The sequence below is a fragment of the Xenopus laevis genome, chromosome 9_10L (assembly GCF_017654675.1).
Source record: "Xenopus laevis strain J_2021 chromosome 9_10L, Xenopus_laevis_v10.1, whole genome shotgun sequence".
Lineage (NCBI taxonomy): Eukaryota > Metazoa > Chordata > Amphibia > Anura > Pipidae > Xenopus > Xenopus laevis.
Window position 1 is genome coordinate 25,491,766 of NC_054387.1, and position 7,500 is coordinate 25,499,265.

The 7,500-nt window shown below is 38.4% G+C and overlaps 1 protein-coding gene across 1 annotated transcript in view; it reads right to left on the reverse strand.

Moving 5' to 3' along the window:
- cbx4.L (chromobox 4 L homeolog) overlaps window positions 1-5,261 on the reverse strand; it is a 17,152-nt gene extending 11,891 nt beyond the window's left edge. The window contains exons 1-2 of the mRNA XM_041577102.1: window positions 5,236-5,261; window positions 2,489-2,542 (exon numbers count right to left, since the gene is read on the reverse strand). The gene's annotated coding sequence lies outside the window, so the exon portion shown is untranslated. The remainder of the gene's footprint in view (window positions 1-2,488; window positions 2,543-5,235) is intronic.
- Window positions 5,262-7,500: the final 2,239 nt, after the last annotated feature.

The following is a 7,500-nucleotide window of genomic DNA, read 5'->3' on the forward strand; positions in this document are numbered from 1 at the left end:
ATTTTCAACTCTTTTGATCGTATATCTGAGCCTGAAGTCTCTAAACTTCTCCTATCCCCAACATCAACAACTTGCTCACTTGATCCTATCCCATCACATCTACTAAAACAGTGTGCTCCTGTCCTTACTCCAGTACTTACTCATATATTGAATTCCTCACTAACATCTGCTACTTTTCCCTCGTAATTTAAAATGGCCTGTGTCAAGCCCATCCTGAAAAAGGCTACACTGGACCCATCCTGTTTGTCTAACTACCGTCCTGTCTCTCTCTTACCACTAGCTTCTAAACTTCTGGAATGTCTAGTCTTCTCCCGTATTACTAACTTTCTCTGCACCAATAATCTGCTTGACTCCGATGCAGTCTGGCTTTCAACCTGCACACTCCGCCGAGACTGCCTTATGTAGAGTTGCAAATGATCTCCAGACTGCTAAGGCCAAAGGGCATTACTTTATTCTCCTGGACTTATCTTCTGCTTTTGATACAGTACCATTCTGTTCTAATGCAAGTTCTCCATTCAATTGGTATCCGTGATCAAGCTACATCCTGGTTCTCTTCCTACCTTTCTGACCGCTTTTGCAAACAAATTGTCTCCTCCTGTTCATCTTAATGTGGGGGTGCCTCAGGCTTCTGTACTTGGTCCTCTGTTCTCATTGTACACTCTCTCTTTAGGAGACCTTATATCTTCATTTGGCCTTAAATATCACCTGTATGCCGATGACATTCATATATATTTAGACACTCCCTCACTAACCGCTGATGTTCAAACCAAGATAGCAGACTGCTTAGCTGCCATCTCTTCCTGGATGAACTAATGCCACCTCAAGCTCAACTTGGCCAAGACTGAGCTCATGGTCTTTCCACCCAAACCGAGCCCTTCTCTTCCTTTCACCATTACTATTGATGGCATGACCATTAACCCAGTTAAGTCAGCACACTGCTTGAGGGGTCATCTTTGACCAGTCCCTCTCCATCTCTAAATATATTAAAAAATACTGCCAACGAAGAGTTGGCAGGGAGAAATCCACTAACAACAAGCATCTAAGGATAATGGAATCAATGAGGGTTCAGGTGGCCATTTATATAATATGATTCAGAATATAACTAGAGGTAACCCCATGGGAAAGCGGTGAAGATACATATATATAGAAATAGGGTGTTTTATCTTGTTATGTACATCAATGAAGATTAAAGTTGGCCGGGGAAAACCCATGTGTGTAGGCCTACCCTTTATTTGTAACCCTATGTAAAACTATAACACTGTATGACATTCAATTTTGTTTGTTAATATGTGTTGATTGGTGCAAATAAAAACATTTTGAAAAAAAAAAAAATACTGCCAAAACCTGTCGTTTCTTCCTCCATAATATAGCCAAGATATGCCCCTTTCTTTCACAAACAATAGCCAAAACACTAATCCATGCCCTTATCTTATTATCCGGTTTAGACTATTGCAATCTCGTCCTAATCGGTCTTCCTGACTCCCATCTCTTTCCCCTCCAATAAATCTTAAACTCTGCTACCAGGATCCTACTGCTCTCTCCTAAAATGGAACCTGCCGCCTGTTAATTATAGCATATAAAACCCTTCTAATAACATTCAAAGCCCTTCACTTCTCTGCTCCTCTGCTACATTTCTTCTCTTGTCTCTACTTCTCTACTAGCATTGCCACTGGAAATTGGCCATTGGAGAATGTGCACCTATCCAAGGAAGAAAGTGAATATTGTGCTGGCTATTTGTCTGCTAAATGCTTTCCTGATACTGACTTCTCCTAATGAGACCTACCTCCTCTTCAGGCAACAATAACCCCTTTAAGGAAGGGGGGTCCCAAATACAGACAAGGTCCCTTTTTATAGACCAGGGAAACCCAACACCCCTGACCAACTGAACTACCAGTGAAACACTTTGACCTGCACAGGGAAACAGTTCCATGACCAGGGATTTCCAGAAGAAAAGGTGTGCAAAACCTTTTTTGCTCCTACATACCATGTATATATATATATAAATGTGTGTGTGCAATTGAAATGACAAGCACATTTCCCAACATATATATTACAATGCATATGGGGTTTAAGGATTAATAACACTGTATTTAATTATTAGAATTACACTCTAGCATTACAGAGCATTTGTTTTTAGATGGGGTCAGTGACCCCATATGAAAACTGGAAAGAGTCAGAAGAAGAAGGCAAATTATTGAAAGACTATAAAAAATTAAGGCTAATTGAAAAGTTGCTTAGAATTAGCCATTCTATAGCATACTAAATGTTAACATAAAGTTGAACCACCCCTTTAAATTGAAACCATGTAGCATCAGTCAGCATTTCTTCAGCCAATGCACACTTCTGTGTCTGTTACTGTAGAGCAGGTACTTATTTTTGAATTCCCGGCTGGAAGGCAACATTTGATTGCATAAAAATCAGGTGTACTGCCAAACAGAGCCATCTGCAGCCTATAATATATAATATAATATATAATAATAATGAATACCTCTTACTTGGCACCCCCAGTATAGTTTTTCAAGCTTGTGTCGCTCCTCAGCTCCTATAAAAAGTGATTTAAAATTAATGTTGTTCACAGGTAAAAAAAGTTGGGCACCCCCTTTCTATGGCAATATGTATGACATTGATCTGTTGCAGGCATGGTGACTGAGAGTTTTCCCCACAAAATTAAACAATTTGATAGCTGTAAAGGACAGGAAGTGTCTAAACCTAGACCACTCAGTATATTGTTTGTAATTACTACTGAGCAAATATGTGACTCGCCATAAACAATGACCATAAACTCCAATGTTTAGTAGTCTTGCACAGTTTGAAAAAAGCTTTGGAAAAAAACACCCATTGACCTAAATATAGTCACAATTTTCAAGGCCACTGAATAAGATGTTAAATATTAGTTATATACTATGTAATATATAATAATATATATTGTGACAAGCTGGCTGCCTTCACACATAATTTTTGGGGGAAATTAACTATGGTAGGCAGGTAAGCAGCAGAGGATCAGAAGCATAAAGACAAGGGCACAGCCCCTTCAGGTAAAAAAACACAGGTTTATTTATGACTTCCAACATAAAGTCACTGCCATACAGGAACACAGTTCATTAGTGTTTTAACAGCACACCTTCAAGACTTTTTTCTCACGGTTGGTTTCCACTCTGGAATATTCAGGTTTCTCACTAAGCCTCTCTGACATTCCCCTCCTGGGATGGATGGATGGATGGATGGATGGATGGATGGATGGATGGATGGATGGATGGATGGATGGATGGATGGATGGATGGATGGATGGATGGATGGATGGATGGATGGATGGATGGATGGATGGATGGATGGATGGATGGATGGATGGATGGATGGATGGATGGATGGATGGATGGATGGATGGATGGATGGATGGATGGATGGATGGATGGATATATATATATATATATATATGGGAAAGTTGTGCTCACCACTAGTTTTTAAAATCATTAGGCGGGGGTGCAATGAGGGTGTGACCACAAAATACATATAGACAAATACAAGATTCCTCTGCACTCAACCCATTATCAATATATTTAAGACAGAGACATTTTGTGCATACTGCTACTGAAAAATGCCTTACCCTTTAAACAAAACAGGGATTGTTTGTCCATATATTGCAATATATTTAAGCTGGCCAACTACGTCAAAGTCATCCCATATCTGGCCAGTCCTATGCTCAATTTTCATTTGATTCATTAAGAATTCTATGGTTTCATTATACATTTTATAAAAGGGACGAATGCGTTTTACCTGCAACTTACTAGCTGCTTTCAAAGTAAAACTCCCAAACTTGGCTGCCCTTTTATTAGACACCAGTGGGATCACCTGACTATAGTTGGAGGGGGTGGGAGCTACAACATGGAGCTGGTCACTGCTCTTGTAGAACTATAACAAACAAGGGAAAGTTGTGCTCACCACTAGTTTTTAAAATCATTAGGCGGGGGTGCAATGAGGGTGTGACCACAAAATACATATAGACAAATACAAGATTCCTCTGCACTCAACCCATTATCAATATATTTAAGACAGAGACATTTTGTGCATACTGCTACTGAAAAATGCCTTACCCTTTAAACAAAACAGGGATTGTTTGTCCATATATTGCAATATATTTAAGCTGGCCAACTACGTCAAAGTCATCCCATATCTGGCCAGTCCTATGCTCAATTTTCATTTGATTCATTAAGAATTCTATGGTTTCATTATACATTTTATAAAAGGGACGAATGCGTTTTACCTGCAACTTACTAGCTGCTTTCAAAGTAAAACTCCCAAACTTGGCTGCCCTTTTATTAGACACCAGTGGGATCACCTGACTATAGTTGGAGGGGGTGGGAGCTACAACATGGAGCTGGTCACTGCTCTTGTAGAACTATAACAAACAAGGGAAAGTTGTGCTCACCACTAGTTTTTAAAATCATTAGGCCGGGGTGCAATGAGGGTGTGACCACAAAATACATATAGACAAATACAAGATTCCTCTGCACTCAACCCATTATCAATATATTTAAGACAGAGACATTTTGTGCATACTGCTACTGAAAAATGCCTTACCCTTTAAACAAAACAGGGATTGTTTGTCCATATATTGCAATATATTTAAGCTGGCCAACTACGTCAAAGTCATCCCATATCTGGCCAGTCCTATGCTCAATTTTCATTTGATTCATTAAGAATTCTATGGTTTCATTATACATTTTATAAAAGGGACGAATGCGTTTTACCTGCAACTTACTAGCTGCTTTCAAAGTAAAACTCCCAAACTTGGCTGCCCTTTTATTAGACACCAGTGGGATCACCTGACTATAGTTGGAGGGGGTGGGAGCTACAACATGGAGCTGGTCACTGCTCTTGTAGAACTATAACAAACAAGGGAAAGTTGTGCTCACCACTAGTTTTTAAAATCATTAGGCCGGGGTGCAATGAGGGTGTGACCACAAAATACATATAGACAAATACAAGATTCCTCTGCACTCAACCCATTATCAATATATTTAAGACAGAGACATTTTGTGCATACTGCTACTGAAAAATGCCTTACCCTTTAAACAAAACAGGGATTGTTTGTCCATATATTGCAATATATTTAAGCTGGCCAACTACGTCAAAGTCATCCCATATCTGGCCAGTCCTATGCTCAATTTTCATTTGATTCATTAAGAATTCTATGGTTTCATTATACATTTTATAAAAGGGACGAATGCGTTTTACCTGCAACTTACTAGCTGCTTTCAAAGTAAAACTCCCAAACTTGGCTGCCCTTTTATTAGACACCAGTGGGATCACCTGACTATAGTTGGAGGGGGTGGGAGCTACAACATGGAGCTGGTCACTGCTCTTGTAGAACTAGCAGTATGCACAAAATGTCTCTGTCTTAAATATATTGATAATGGGTTGAGTGCAGAGGAATCTTGTATTTGTCTATATGTATTTTGTGGTCACACCCTCATTGCACCCCCGCCTAATGATTTTAAAAACTAGTGGTGAGCACAACTTTCCCTTGTTTGTTATAGTTCTACAAGAGCAGTGACCAGCTCCATGTTGTAGCTCCCACCCCCTCCAACTATAGTCAGGTGATCCCACTGGTGTCTAATAAAAGGGCAGCCAAGTTTGGGAGTTTTACTTTGAAAGCAGCTAGTAAGTTGCAGGTAAAACGCATTCGTCCCTTTTATAAAATGTATAATGAAACCATAGAATTCTTAATGAATCAGATGAAAATTGAGCATAGGACTGGCCAGATATGGGATGACTTTGACGTAGTTGGCCAGCTTAAATATATTGCAATATATGGACAAACAATCCCTGTTTTGTTTAAAGGGTAAGGCATTTTTCAGTAGCATTATGCACAAAATGTCTCTGTCTTAAATATATTGATAATGGGTTGAGTGCAGAGGAATCTTGTATTTGTCTATATATATATATATATATATATATATATATATATATATATATATATATATATATATATATATATATATATATATATATATATATATATATATATATATATATATACATATACCATAGGGTGGCACACTGCTTCTTACTGAATTACCCGGGTGCACGGTAATAAAACGTAACATTCAAAATGACCAGCAACACCGGGATTTAGTGAATCAAATAAAGATTTGTATTTTAGAGTGCTTTAAAGCTAACATGCCGTTTCATTCTTCTCCGTGACCTTCCTCAAGGCAACCACACCCCACACTTCAACAAGTTTAAAAAGCCAATAGTACCTAATCAATTAAGGAAGTGACATCACCTATGCAAAGTGAATAGTGCATGAAAAATCAAGTACATTTAAAAAAACTTAAAATTCATGTACATAATTGATTAGGTACTATTGGCTATTTAAACTTGTTGAAGTGTGGGGTGTGGTTGCCTTGAGGAAGGTTATTACTGAAATAATATAAACACAGTTTACACAGAATGGAGAGAGATAGAGCAGCCCGGCACATGAACTCATGATTGATAAATGAAGTGAAAAGAGTGAAATCTCTTTGCAGGTTGCCTTGGTGAATCAGTTATTGTCTGGTTCTAATATACCAACACTAATCAAGCTAAGATACAAGTTCTGCCAGTATAATTAATTTTTTGTCTTCTCCCCGGAATCAGGAATTGGTGACAGAAGGAGAGTGCTTCTTGAAAGTATTTACATTTTTTTCCAGACTTTGCACTTCTGAATTACAAATACTGTACAAATTTAGGATTCATGTAGACTGACAAGAAACATGATTAAAGGTATAATTAATTTGTTCTGCATGGGAACTGTAAAAATTATGACTAAAACGTACTGCGACTCTGGATTTTGTTTTCAGTCTTTGCAATCGCTGCAATCTATTTGCATTTCCCTATTTTCTTTTAATTCATAACTATGCTGACTTATGACAGCTACAACACTCCCAACAACATGCCCCACATATGGGTCATTACTGTGCTCTGTGTAATGTTTTGGTAGCCGAGGATGAGTGGAGTATAATAGTGCTTTATTAGCAGGCTCATGCAGCCATTACACAACAGTAAGCAACTCTAACACCACCAGCTGTATAGAAAGTATGCACAGTATAAGTCTTGAGCACAGTGACATCTACAGGCCATTTGTATAAACACCACATATTCCCCCTATAGTAGGAAAGCATTTGGACAACTATAATAAATAGTAACAATTAAACAGTATGCATTGTAAAACAATATTATACATTCTTCACATCACAACATCCTTGGTCCAGTTCGTTATCTGATTCTCTCCTGGTTTCGTAATTCTGACTAAAGATCCAGGCTGAAAGTGTACTTCTCTGGCACCACATTTTCCTTGCATTTGCTTGTTGACGTTTCACAATGTAAGCAGTAGATGATTTTGTAGGCACAGTATTTTGTGGAAGTTTGATGTCGGCAACATGTAACTTAGTGCGCATCTGTCTGCCATGTAATAATTCAGCTGGAGATGATTGGGTTGTTGCATGACACGTTGCTCTG